General features: G+C 36.2%; 1 pseudogene across 1 annotated transcript in view; it reads right to left on the bottom strand.

Annotated features, from left to right (window-relative positions):
- Window positions 1-262: 262 nt before the first annotated feature.
- The window catches only part of LOC149803198 (sodium-coupled monocarboxylate transporter 2-like), a 48,207-nt pseudogene continuing 33,851 nt past the window's right edge, over window positions 263-14,618 (bottom strand). Inside the window, exons 7-10 of the transcript XR_016419951.1 lie at window positions 9,048-9,177; window positions 6,170-6,361; window positions 1,235-1,352; window positions 263-282 (exon numbers count right to left, since the gene is read on the bottom strand). The product of XR_016419951.1 is annotated as a sodium-coupled monocarboxylate transporter 2-like (transcript). The remainder of the gene's footprint in view (window positions 283-1,234; window positions 1,353-6,169; window positions 6,362-9,047; window positions 9,178-14,618) is intronic.

Raw genomic sequence — 14,618 nt, 5'->3', positions numbered from 1 at the left:
TTTAACGCTTTTGCAGTTCCACATTAAAAAGATTTAAAATCTTGTTACAAGCTGAGTATCAGAGTAGTCATAACCCAAATTACCTATTCCCCAATTTTTTTCATATTTGTGTTGCATCAGTGACGGCTTATTGTCGTCACTGACTATGGCTTGCGATAAATTGGGCTTCACTGGGTGTGAGTTAATGTCTGCTCCGTTGTTGTCGTATCCCATCTCAGCATTTGGCTCCAAAGACAAGGATTTCCGGTCTTTCATCCTCTGAAGCGTTTCCTGCTCAAACACCTGAGGCAGATTGAAAGCTAGTAAATCTTTAAAGTTTGAAAGTTCTCTTTTTTGTTCTTATTTTTTTAAAGATAAAGTTGTAAGTAAAATACCTGGATGGGTAGAACCGGTTTAGAACGAAATATTTAAGTACAGAGAACACGACATTAGACTTTATTAAGTTTAGTATTGTATTTCACATTTGTACAAGAATGATTATAAGATCGCCAACTAAGCCAAGTGCAGCTGTCACTATTGTCTTTTAAATACCTTGAAAAATCATGCGTAATTATAGGTTTTAGAATGATGCATCTATGCTCGACGATATCACTATATATATATATATATATATATATATATATATATATATATATATATATATATATATATATATATATATATATATGTAGGTTGCTGAATTAGAGGAAATAAAAACATAATCATTCTAATAATATTTAGGACAAATAATTGTATATTAAATAATAACTCAACTCAATATTATGTTCTTTTCTTTGTATTTGTAATGTTGATAACATCTTTAGGGGTTAAAATGCATGGATCACAGAAAAGAAACACGTAATGACGTCATCATGTAATACAACTAGGGACTAGGAGAATTTAAACGTTTTAACACACTTTAATTTATAATATACGGTTACATTTACTTTCACGTTAGCTCAGTTGTAGGTTGTCAGGCTCGTAATTCAAGGATTGCGGGTTCGATACAGTCGTAAACCAGCCCGGGTCCGATGACTCGGTTTGTTCTGGTCTAAAGGCACTTAGTTCCCACTTCTTTGGTACGATGTTACCATTTATTGTCTTAAAGTGCCGTTAAAATGAACAAAGCAAAAACATATTACGTTCATACTCGGATAGTATAGGAACAGTATCTTCTTTTTTTAAAGTCAAGAAATTTGTAAAATATACATTTTGGTATATCACATTCCATTTCAGTTTAATGGCAAAACCTTACCCCTTTGTGTCTGACACCAACTCTTAGGAACTGCAGGCATTTTTCTGGCAACCAGGGGAAGAAAATATCAAAAACGGGCAAAACAGCTTTGGATTTAGAGTACTTGGCTTTGTTGGACCTAGAAATGCAAAACATAAAATACTACAGTTATTTTGATGAAGGCACATTAAGACAGGCAGGTACAATTATCCATATTTATTTCATGTACTTACTCTTTTCTTGCTTGTTTAATGACATCTATTTTCCTCAATGTAAATATATCATAAAAAAATATGCCAACGTTGAGAGATGAAATGAAAAATAATGGGACAACGTATTTGTGACTCGAAATATTAGGTAAATTTCATATTGATGTTGTTTGATATTAAAATATTTTTTAAAAATCAGTGGCACATATGTGGAACAAATATTGCAAAGTTTATGCATATAAATGTGATGCTAGCAAGAATTTTTTTTTCAATAGTTTCCTGGAGTCTGAGAAGAAAACAAATGCTTTGAATGTCTCCCAATAACTGGTAAACACAAAGAAAGTCTTAGACAATGAGGTAATGTTAGTAATGAGGGGATAGTAAGCAAATTTTTAAAAGCATCAACATTGTTAAATGAATTATAATTTCCTACATTTTGTATAATTTTACCTGTAGCGAAACTGACAATAACTCCCACGACGACAGTTGTTAATACTGCAAGACCCGTATACCAGACGTAGGGCACAGTATATATCCTGTAGACTCCTCTGGGAACTTATATAATCAAGATAGTATACTATAACTGGAAATGTTCATAGAGTCATCAGTCGAAAAAACAGTTTTTAATTTCATTTATTTGATTACTAAAATTTCTATATCAGCAAAAATCCAGATTATTATTAAATTGCAATAGACATATAAAATGACGATAAAGATCATCCATGGGGGGGGGGGGAGGCGGAAATAAGCAAGTAGGCGAGGCGCCTTTGGATGGAGCCCCCTTCCCCGATCAGTGGATTAGGCAAAAACCCGGAAGATCCTGCATTTGTAAGTGTTTTCAGGAATCTTCCAATCATATTTTGATTTCTCCTCTTCTCATCAAATGGTTCTCTTTCAAATTATTTATCATACATTGTGTATGAAAACAAAATAAATGCAAATGTATGTATGTATGTATGTATGTATTATGGATGGATGGATGAATGGATGCATGCTTGCATGTATGTATCTATGGCTCAGACTTGAGTTCAATTACTTTCGTCAGTTACAGTTATAATTACAATATGTTTGCAGATGTGAATTACAATTACAAATTCAAGTACTCCAAGTTATAATTGTTCAATTACAACATATCGGTGATGTTCAATTAAAAATGCAGTGTAATTGTAATTAATTACTCAATTACACCAATTACACTGTACCTGAACCCAAGCCTGAGTATGTATGTATGTATGTATGTATGTATGTATGTATGTAGGGTTCAATGGCACATCAGCGCAATATTAGCTATAGACCTTTTCTAAAAAGAATTTCATAGTCGCGGCCATATTCGTGTCACGCCATTAAAACACTGATTAACTTCTCTATTTTGCCAGAGAGACGATTATTTCCTACATGTTAACTCTGAATACAAGCGATTATCTCAAGCGGTCATGTCAACAGAAAGCGTACGTGTGCAGATAAAGTGATGTTTTATAGTAAAACGGATAAAAGTAATTCCAAATTACAAACGATTAGCATGATCAGAAGGTTAATCAAATATAATCCCTGGGCAATGCCGATCGAGTCATCTTCCCATTTATTCCCAATTTAGTGGACCAGATCGTATCATGTGCATAAATTTCAGATCTCTTATCAGAAATAGTCAAAATTACAAAGTTTGCATGCTCGATAACCAGGCTTAGTCAGCACCTTAATGGCCGACGCAATTGCTGACACATATCGGCTAAGAGGAGAAAACTATGTAAACACCGTTTACAGGAATGGTCTATATTGAGCCATGTCAAATTCTTGAAATTATTTTAAGAAAAACAAAATCTGTAGGAAGATAAATCTTTCTAAACTAGTATCAAAATACTAAACAATAAAGGTTAAAAGTAAAAGATTTTGTAAAAGAATTACATTTTTCCAACTTTTAAATACCATAACAATGGAGAAAAATGTAAAATCCTTAAAACACTTGGTCAAAAGTTATGATATCAACATCATTCTCTCATTTATTTTCAACCTCATGCGTTTGTTTCTGTATGGAGTTCACAACAAAGAACTTTTGTTTCACGGGTTGGAACTCGACACACTAGATAAGAAAATGTTCCACAGTTTGTGGACGTAAGCAGGGTGTCACTCTGGTCAACATTCAGTAATTATGCACGTGTCAGGTATGTGTTTCCTCATCTATGCGATTTGCTTTATTTGGGAGTCACCTCTACCCAGTGGTGGCTTAGATGTTACATAGCTAGTCTGAGATGCTTTCATTCCACATACTTCGCCAAGGGTGAAGACCATGCTGATGTATGTAATGGTACAAGTCAGTGTGTAGAACTTCCATTTGAAATTCGATGACTGCATTGCAGCTTTGGCTGCTTTATCTGCTCTTTCATTATTCTTAATCCAAATGTGACAAGACATACAACAGTATAGAATATCTTTTAGATTATTGCATGAGAAAATAAAAGGTTTTGAAACTAACCGGTTCGCACCTTTCAGATTATGGAAGGCTTTCGATTCAGAAAGGAATCCGAAAGGTGTTGTTCCAGCAGCTCCAGACTTGTCGCCATCGGTAGAATCGTCTGCATACAAGGACTATGTCCACCATAGGAGGCTCTAATTTTATTGACTCACTCAAAACAGAGAGAATCTAAGGGACACTTTGAATTGGTAAGGATACAATTTTAGTTTCGTATGATTGCATAACCACGGATGAGATGTTAGGAATAAATAACTTTACCAAATTTTAGTTTTGCTGTCTTTAAATCGGAATGAATTCGTATTCCAAAGGTCGAATAAAATATGGTTTCTGAATGTTTCAGTTTGGCATTGAAAACTATAGACGACATTATACTATATCGATTAGAAAACAGGTTTACAGGAAATTGAAATGCCAGTTCCCTTCGTTTCAAATAAAGTGATGGTTCGTTCTGGTCTTCAATTCGATATGTGTTACATAAGTCCTAAAAATCAACCCACCAAATCTGTGTTGATACTCATGGACGATATGCAGTTTTGATGTCATCTGTTCATTAAAATGTAAAATTTTGTTGCATGCAAATCTTTTCGGAACAAACCTGCGTATACTTTAGACACATACCGGTAATTGGTAATAGCCGTATCGAGCGCGAAATTCAAAATGGCCCCAGGGCAAATGGTTGTGCTATTCCACGTAGATTTACAAGTCACCAAACACAGGATTTGCTCCAGAAATATAATGTACATACCACTAAAAAACCCTTCAGCCGACGGCAGCTCCACAGCCGCGATAAATACTGGTAAGTGTGTAAAATGTACACCAATGTGTATAGCCAATATCATCACGGTTGAGGGGCTGATTTATCGGCATAAAATCCTACAAATATGTCTCACATTGATTGTCAAAGACACCAAATAGCCGCTAAAGAGATCAGGTTAGTTCGATCTCGAAATAAGTCTGGTGTAAGCCTGTAAGACTAATTGTTAAGTCTGGTTGATATATGTTATCATTTGTCCTCAAAGTAAAACTTGTCGGGAATATACATCAAGCCTTTATTTTTTAATTTGTTGAACTAAATTTAGAAGCTTACAGAAATATACTGACAACTGATGATTTTTTTGTCTTGTATTTATTAAAAAAATCAGTCGGAAATGATTGCTTTCGGAATGAAAATACTTTCTGCTGAGTTTGCTTTTCAGATAAATATAAATTTAAACCAGAGAATGAACATGAAAACTGTTTCAGACCAAATGCTTCTCGACCAAGTTTAGCAATAAAATATAAGGTTTTGTGTTATCGACCTCATACGTCTGGGCCATCCATGAACAGTATGCTCCATGTATAGTATATATCATGAACAATTTAAGAAAACTGTACCAACATCAAATGGCACTCGATGTATTTCGACCCTTTGACCTGGTGTTGTCAGGAAATATAAAAACCCTTTTACAATCTTCACTTTTGGAAGGAAGTCATCTGCCTATTTTGACTGATAGATCACAAAGATTTGTTTTCTAAAATAAATTACTGTTGTCGACAGGGAAATATGATACTGATAGACTATAACTGAGAGGAAAATAATCTAGACGTTGTTTTCTTCTTCCCATAAAGCCGGTATTACCAGTCTGCAAATTACTGTGTCATTCTCATATTAGGATATTATTAAATGTATATCTCATATGTTTCATTGTCATAACCAGTAGGCAAATGACAGTGTCATATGTGTGTTAGAGCATTTTATATGCATATCTCGTTTATTTAATGTTATAACTTACCGGTTTTCTCCCAGCAGCTATGAGTAAGAGGTCATGATTTATTTAATTGTAGAGCGTTATTTAATGGTACATATACTTCAAAGTTATTGTAGTGGGTTTTTTTTCTTCAGGCTTTGGAATTTATGCATCCTGAAAATGTAGCTAGGGGAAAATGTTGACTCGCTCTCTAAAACAAACATTAATCCAAATGCAACAGGCAGCACAGTAGAATAAATTAATACGTCAGTTAAATGAAGTCAATAAAACCTTTTCTGAATTAAATGAACGGATAAAGACTTCCGATGACTAGGATGATAAAGGGAAGGTGTGTTGAAAACCTAATCACATGTGCATTTTCTCATTCAATAGTTTTTCTATCTCCCAGTTGATGCATATTTCTGTCCTAAACTTAACACAACCATTGGGGTAATACTCGACAATACCTAATGACATCACATGAGCAATAACACTTTGCGAGACGTGCTAGTTTCAAACTACTGCAACATTTACAGATAAGATAGCTTACCAGATCCCTTTGATAGTATGGTCTGGAATCTAACGCTCATTTCTTTGCAGCATCACCGTAGCAATGGCGTTCAAACCATAACATGCTGCGGTGATGCTGCAAAGAAGAAGCAGTTGCTTGAGTGGTTAGTGGGTTCCCGCCAAATTCTTGGGATAGCGAACTTCATGGCTCTCTTTTCGCCTTTGTACCATCCTACAAAAATACATTTATTCCACCCATGACTAATGTGTAATAAATTCTCGCAACATTTTTAATATGATATCTTTTTTCAATAACATTGAAAATTGTAAAACATTTTAAACTTAAAACCTTTTCAATTTTAAAAATTTTAACAAATTTTATAACATAAAATTCCGAGCCACAATTGTCCATCTTACCTTGCATAGTTTGTTATGCAGTATTCGCAGGTGAAATGAGGCGCCCAGGGTTTGTCTTGATCCCCGACAGGCATGCCAAAATATGCATTGTAGGCCTCACACACCTTAACAGATGCTTCCACGGAGTACTTTTTCGCTCTTGCCTTGATAAATTGGCCGCAGACATAGCAAAATGCGTCTGTCGAACGTTTGCATCCTCTTGATGCCATCTCAGAAAACAAATGCAGATATGTATCCACTTCGGCAGCTGGAACTAACCTGACCTGGTGGGCTTAAGGCCCCTGTATTTATTCTACTATTTATTTTACTGGAAAGTTCTAGAAAGTGCTAGAAGTTACTCCAAGTTTACTCCACAATGAATATATCTGGAATCTATCTGGAATATTCTGGTAAATAGGTAAATTTCAAAAGATCACTGTCCTGGTCACAAAAGCAAAGTTTGTGGGGAATAATAGCAATGTTCTATACTTATGAGGCATAAGCAATTACTATGCAGGAACAAAAATACTTTGTTACACGGTGTTATTTCTTTTTGGAAACACGCACGACCCTTGTGATTCAAAGAAACACTAAGCGCTTATTCTGCTTCCAGTGATACTTTGCTACATCAAAAATTGCTTCAGCACGCACTTTAGATCCCAGTCTAGTTATAGTCGATGTTACATGGTGTTATTACTGTGTGTACAAGAAGATTATGGTCTGTATATAATTATTCCTGTGTGTAAGAACGAGTATGGTCTGTATGTAATTAGTAATGTGTGTACAAGAAGATTATTTTCTGTATATAATTAGTAATGTGTGTACAAGAAGATTAAAATCTGTATATAATTATTACTGTGTGTAAAAAAAGATTATGGTCTGTATGTAGATTATGGTCTGTATGTAATTATTACTGTGTGTAAAAAGATTATGGTCTGGATGTAATTATTACTGTGTGTTAAAGAAGATGATGGTCTGTATACAATTATTACTGTGTCTAAAATAAGATTATGGTCTGTATGTAGATTATGGTCTGTATATAATTATTACTGTGTGTAAAGGAAGATTATGTATGTATATAATTAGTACTGTGTCTAAATTAAGATTATGGTCTGTATGTAGATTATGGTCTGTATATAATTATTACTGTGTGTAAAGGAAGATTATGGTCTGTATATAATTAGTACTGTGTGTAAAGGAAGATTATGTATGTATATAATTATTACTGTGCTAAAGAAGATTATGGTGTGTATGTAATTATTACTGTGGTCTGAATGTAATTATCATTACTGTGTCTAAAAGATTATGGTCTGGATGTAATTATTACTGTGTGTAAAAGAAGATTATGTTGTTTATATAATTACTACCGTGTGTAAAAGAAGATTATGGTCTGAATATAATTATTACTGTGTGAACAGATGATTATGGTATGTATATAATTATTACGTTGAAAACGAAGCTTATGGTTTGTATGTAACTATTACTGTGGCCTGAATGTAATTATTACTGTGTAAAAGAATATTATGGTCTGTATGTAATTATTAATGTGTTTTAAAATAAGATTATGTTATGTATGTAATTATTACTGTGTGTAGAAGATTTCTGCATAGATAAGCTCAAGTATTAATTTCGTAGAATTCATCGTAAAGTTGAAGTAATAATCACATTACAAAGAGATTCACTTTGTATCAGTTAAAATCAGTATTATAAATTACATTATGTCTTATTGAATGCCGTAATTGACAATAATTACTCTTTGATACGGACGATACTGGAGGATAAGAATTCTAGTCGCCTGAGAGAGTCTGGATGCACTGAGTGCTTTGGTACACTTCTCGTTCTTTCCATTCGACATTTATTTAAACTTATCTGATACTAAAATAAGACCTTAAGCTGCCACTAAAAATACCGGGTAAATCTCCCAATGTGTCCATAACCAGCAGGGGAAATAACTGTTGGAGTTAAAAAGAAGCATACTAAATGAAAATTAAACAATATGCGAGGATCATGCATGTTCGATATGTAAGTTGATATATTGAAAACAGGAATGTGAAGGGTAATTTATTTTCTCGTGATGCTTTCGGTCGAATGCGTTCAAAATTGCAAATACCATTTTTAATGAAATATTTTATGAACCTCTATTCTGTTATGTATGTTTTATCTAGGGATACATGCATCATTACGTTGTAACAATATTTTACAGTTTGTATTTAAATAGCCTTGAAGCATTTGGTTGTCATCTTTAAAGTGAAGCATGCCATTATGTAGAATGAAGAACTCTGATCTTTGAACCAGAATTTAAACTTTGGTCACTAGGATTTGGTCATTGCGCCTTCCAAAATAACACGTGAGCTCATTGTGCACTTATAATTAGAATGGATTTACTAAATATTTTATCCATTTACTGTAAATCGCTGCACGCCATGCTGACGAAGATACGTTCCGAAAGCTAGGTAAGGTTTTAGAATAAAAGACTTCCAAGACAAGTAACCTAAAAAGATATAATGTCGATCATACACTACCTGGTCATTCTTCTGGACCAGACCGAATGACACTGGGTCACACGTAGAGTAAAAAGTGTGCATGGCCACACCCACTATGACAGATAGTGTTGTGATGGCCGCAATGCCCGGAACGTTTAACCAGACCGCTCTGAAAAACAAGAAGACCCGATACAGTATTTTGACGGTTAAATATAAATTCATTGTTGTCGCTTGAAAATTGTAAAAATAAATATTATTTAACTGTTTTGCGATATCTTATGCATTGATTAAGGACTGAATATCCTCTTTCAGTGCATATAAGATGATGAACGCACATTCCTTAAATAGCGCTGTTGACATGTTCATGTAAGTACTTAAATAATGTAACCAAGAACTGCTGCAAGATAGAAGGTATTAACTCTATAAATTCTAGCAGGATACAAACAAAACGGATCCATTTTCTCTAGTTTTAAACTCCAGTTCAAATATAATTTCCATAACCAACAATATTATTAATATAAACAAATGAAACCAATAGAAAATGTATAGACCATCATACATACACTATTTACAACATGGCCTTAGTGATAGCGGACTCTAATTTGACTCTCGGTACTACTTACAATATCGCCTTATCCTTATTGCTCGAGGACACTAAAATATTGTTCTCTGTACTACTTACAATATGGTCTTATTGATAGAGGGCACTGATATTGCTCTCTGTACTACCTACAATATGGCCTTATTGATGGAGGACTCTAATATGTCCGTCTGTACTACGTAGAATATGGCCCTATTGCTAGCGGGCTCTAATATGTCTCTCTGTACTACGTAGAATATGACCCTATTGATAGCGGACTCTAATATGTCACTCTGTACTACTTACAATAGGGCGTTATTGACCATGGAAATTAGAAGTGAAGGGGGACGATATACGGACGATGGAAATCAGCATTACAAGACACACTGTGCTTGTATATAGACACTATTTATAATGACAAAAGGTTGGGCCTCTACACAGACAAAGGAATGGATTTATCTGTATACAGACAATAGGAATATAACAGGTGGGGTGACTTCACGGTACGGGACATTGACAGCAATGTTGCATTTGGCTGACCTCGATTGTGTGAAACAGTGACAGCGGGGACACATACATAGACATAGATATAGGACACATACATAGATTTATGAACATAAATCTATCACAAATAAAATATATAATCGACTAAACAAATTTAGGCAAGAGTAAATCTTTTCGAGGCAATTAAATGGCCGTGAAAAGGGCCATTTGTTTTTTCTTCCTTCTTTTCTAATGTCTTCTTTTCCTGCACCTCCTTTTATTTTCTCTCCTACATTCTTCTTCTTCTTTTTCTTCTCCTCTTTCTCCTTCTTCTTCTCCTCCTCTTTTTTCCTCTTCTCATTCTCTTCTTCATTTTCTCTTTTTCTTTCCAGGCTCCCATTCTCTGTTTATTCTCTTCATACTCCTTCTCCTTCTTTTCTTTTTTGATCAGCTCCCTTAATATTTCATTAGACTTTCTCAAATTGTTTATTTCCATTTTGACTCGATGGGGACTATAGTAATCCCCATCGAGTTTGACCAGCATCTCTTCAATCATCCCCAAATTGTCCACGAAATCCTTCCTAATTTTGTCCATTATATTGGTTGCCATGGCTGATTATTCAATGATGAATGGCGCGAATTTTGATTGATTGATTATTTGGATTTAAGAGGCGTTTGCACGGAGTGCATGTGCCTCTGGTTTATGTCCGCACGGCGGACTGATAATTGTTCCTGAGGGAAGTAATTGAAGCCACATCACCCCGGTGTTTATGTGCTCACAGAGCACTGCCAATTTATCCATCAGGTCGTGGAACTAGGTGTCCCTAACTACCCGAATGAATGGCTTGCATGAGTGGGAATGGCCCCAACACACACTCACATTATCAAGAAGATGGAATTGGTCTCAGCGACGACGTCACATCAGGCCACCTAGCTTTAGACGGGTGGAAATGGTTACACATTTCCGTCTGTGTACGTTGTCCGAGACAGGCAAGGAGGCAAGGAACTCGGCATGCCGGCCATATATGTCGTGTACTCCCCAAAACTCCAGCCCGTACTTTACTTAAACAAATTTAATACAGTTATTTAAATGGACAATAAAGAGTATAAATACTGTGTCAGCCACTTGTGCAATTGAGTCAAATCATACAAGTCTTAAAATTTTCCTATGTCCTATCCGTTAAAAGAAAATCTAGTACAGAGTGTACATTGTAGATGTCTAACCAATTTCTATTAAATAATATGTCTAAGCGACATAACAAAAAGTTTGGTCACTATTAGGTAAAAAAGGTTGAATTTTTGAAGCGGTGGTAGCGAAAGGATCAAGTCAGTAATGTGGTTTTATTGAATCGGGATACCAATCCCAAAAATGTACCCTTAGATAAGAGGCAATTTGGAAGTAGCCCTAAGGAGGGCTTTTATACAGCAGGAGTGACGATGTTCCCGCTGTCATCATCCTAACACAGCTCAGCAGCCGTCTGCGGAAAGAGAAGGATAACTTATTCGTGTCCACACGACATTCCACAAAACGTCTGTATGGCTCCTGCTGTGCTGCTGATGTTCTCTCTGCCGCTTCTGAAGTCCGTACTTCTCGGTCCACTTTTCTTGCTCCTTCTGGATTTCATCTTTAAATCAGGTCTTCAAGCAACTTTAACATCCTGACATTCTCTATCTCTGCAGGCTTGTTTATCAGGCTTAGCCTGACACGATGTAAATTCACGTAAGCTTCGTTCAACTTGGTTAGTCTTGAAGACATCTTCGTAGGAGGACGAGTCAACAACTGATGGTCAGACTGGAGATATCCATACAATGTTTCGAATCGAAACGCTGTAGAAGTTATCTTTATGGCGAGAGAGAGAGAGAGAGAGAGAGAGAGAGAGAGAGAGAGGTCAAAGAGCATATTTTCACAGTTTTGTTGAAACCAAACCACCAATATTTTTTTTCAAAACAGAACATCTATATTGAAACAATAATTAACCTTCACATAATTTGAAACAAACAAACAAACTATTTTTGACAAGGTTGACAACGTTGTGACTCTAAGTTAGACTTCTAAGGATGGAAGTCATTGAGCCATTGATGTACACTAAGTTTCCTAGGTAAAGCCAAGATAAATCAATAATGATCACAAAACAATCGATCTGCTTTGTCATCGCTTCCAGAACAGTTACGATGAAAATAAGTCACTAAATGTTCTAAGGATATGCAAGACTGCATTGATGAAGAAAATACACACAATATTGTCCACACATCATGAAATTGTGCCTTGTAATTTCCCATCATTGAATCGTGTGGTCTGCGCATTTCTTCCCATAAAGTCGATAATGTCGTGTACCAAAGGTGGTAGAGCATACGAATCAAAATACTCCACACAACCCTTTCTAGGAAAGTAAACTGCTACCCAGTGTATTCCTGGGAGATGATTGTCGTCCGTGTTGATGACATACACATGATGGTCTTGTGGTTGGCGATGAGGTAGTTTATCTTTAGCACACGACAGGATTCCAAGAAGCAGTGCACGAACTGTTGTTCAAAATGTAATAAGGTTCTCAGGTATCTATTTTTATTTCTTTCTTCTTTCACAGGTAATGATGTCATCAATTTAATCCTAACTGTTTGCTTGAAAATCTCTGACAAGTAACCGTTTCTTCGCTTCGTATCCGCACTCTGAGCCAAAAGAGGTTCGATTTGATGGATCTTTGGAGCAACAATGGAGGAGAAGAATGATCACGCAAGTAACAGTACGGACGTATGTCCCACCACGCTATACTCCACTACATCGGAGTATACAAAGATCTAATTGAGTCTTTGGTCCATTTCTACAGGTAATCTAAAATATTTCGCAAAATCCAAGTTGGTGGTATTTCGTTTTTTAATCCTGATCATCTTTCGGTCTGTCCACCCATAATGTCATACAATTCAGGACAAAATGTAATGGCAACACTTTGTCTTCTAAAATTTAATCAGCAGGCGACTAGCCACTCTATGGTACTCGATCGTGACACTTTGTCCAACGCTTTGCCAAACAGTGCATCGAACCTGACGGCAATCGTGTTCACCAGATGTTGACCGCTAAAATAATAGCATGGGGGAATCGTCAACAGATAGGTGAAACTTTTAGTGATGGGGTCCTCAGTTGTCATAGAGTCACCCGCAGTTGCGCGTTCATCCAAGTTTTGTTGCATTTAGTAGCCCACAACTTCGACCGTACAAGTGTTTCAATTTTCAACGATGTTTTTGATTTGTGTAGGGAGGATAATTTCCACCAAGCCACTTCACAATGGGCTTTGTGATCCAACTGGATGTCCTGAAGTAATTTGGCCTTGAAACAGCACAAGACACTTCAGGTGAACTGTAGCAGCAGGGAGACGAATCCGACATTTTGTCCAATCGTCATTTGGCTTAATTAGTACTTTCTGCACTCAGCGGATCCGGTGTCGTCAGCGCCTGGTAAAAAAAAAACGACGTCGTCGTCGAGGGGATCGTCCGGACGTCATTTGGTTTAATTAACACCTTCTGCGCGCCGATCCCTAGCGTCGTCAGCGTCCGGTAAGCACATCGACGACCGCGTCGATGTCATCGCCCCCTCTGCTGCTATGATCTTACAAACAGAGTGATCACTAACTCCTCCTCTTGTAGGTCAATTAGGTTATTTGACTGATCGGTAATTCTAAAATTAATTCTCGTTAAAAACCGATCATGGCATCGCATATAGACCGGATTAATCGGACTCTCAATGATCAAAAATCCCGGAGGGGCTGTTGGTGAAAATGAATAAAGGATATATCCCTGTTGAGCTTGATTTGATTGCTTGGTATCCACCTGGTAACTCCCTTCGATAACATCACACACTAGATTGATCGCTATCACCGATGCGATATTTACGTTGTACGGGGCAATATGCCTACCACCATCTCCGTTATCGTGTTTGAGGATATAAGTTGATGAATCGAGAAAATCATTAAGAGACTTTCTTAGTTCTGGCGCGTTGTATCCTGGAAACTTGAAATCGGGTAAATCGGCTTCTGTGATATTATACTCGGTTAGGAATTTTTGTTTACTACCATCGCTGTTATCGGATATCATTTTAACGACTCGTTCATTGATATATTCCATGTCTGATATAAGTTGATTTAACACCTCAACGTGTTTTCGTTCTTTTGTTTCCCGTAGCTGTTCTAGTTGTAATTGGTAATAATAATCAATCTCGGCAAACATATCAGTGATATCACTTAAAATAAATGTTAATATGGCGACCGATTCAGTAGTTTCCTTATGCTGAAAATACCACTGCATGATATTCCTGTCTTGAAATAAAAACCAACTGGGTGATAACGTGCTTTTTATAGTAGATAAATTACCTAGATACCGGGGGGTAATCTCATGATACGATTTCTCATTCGTGCGTAAGTCCTCGGGTGGATTCTTAGGCCATCCTAGTATGGTTCTTATTGAACTGTTATAGATATCAACCATATACCCCGGTGTGCTTATTTCAATCGTCGACGATAACGTCGGTTCATGAACCGTAATAGCGATTTTTGATT

The sequence above is a fragment of the Sinohyriopsis cumingii genome, chromosome 3 (assembly GCF_028554795.1).
Source record: "Sinohyriopsis cumingii isolate HCF-2022 chromosome 3, ASM2855479v2, whole genome shotgun sequence".
Lineage (NCBI taxonomy): Eukaryota > Metazoa > Mollusca > Bivalvia > Unionida > Unionidae > Sinohyriopsis > Sinohyriopsis cumingii.
The sequence above is the reverse complement of the archived record's forward strand: the minus strand, read 5'-3'. Positions and strand labels throughout refer to the sequence as shown.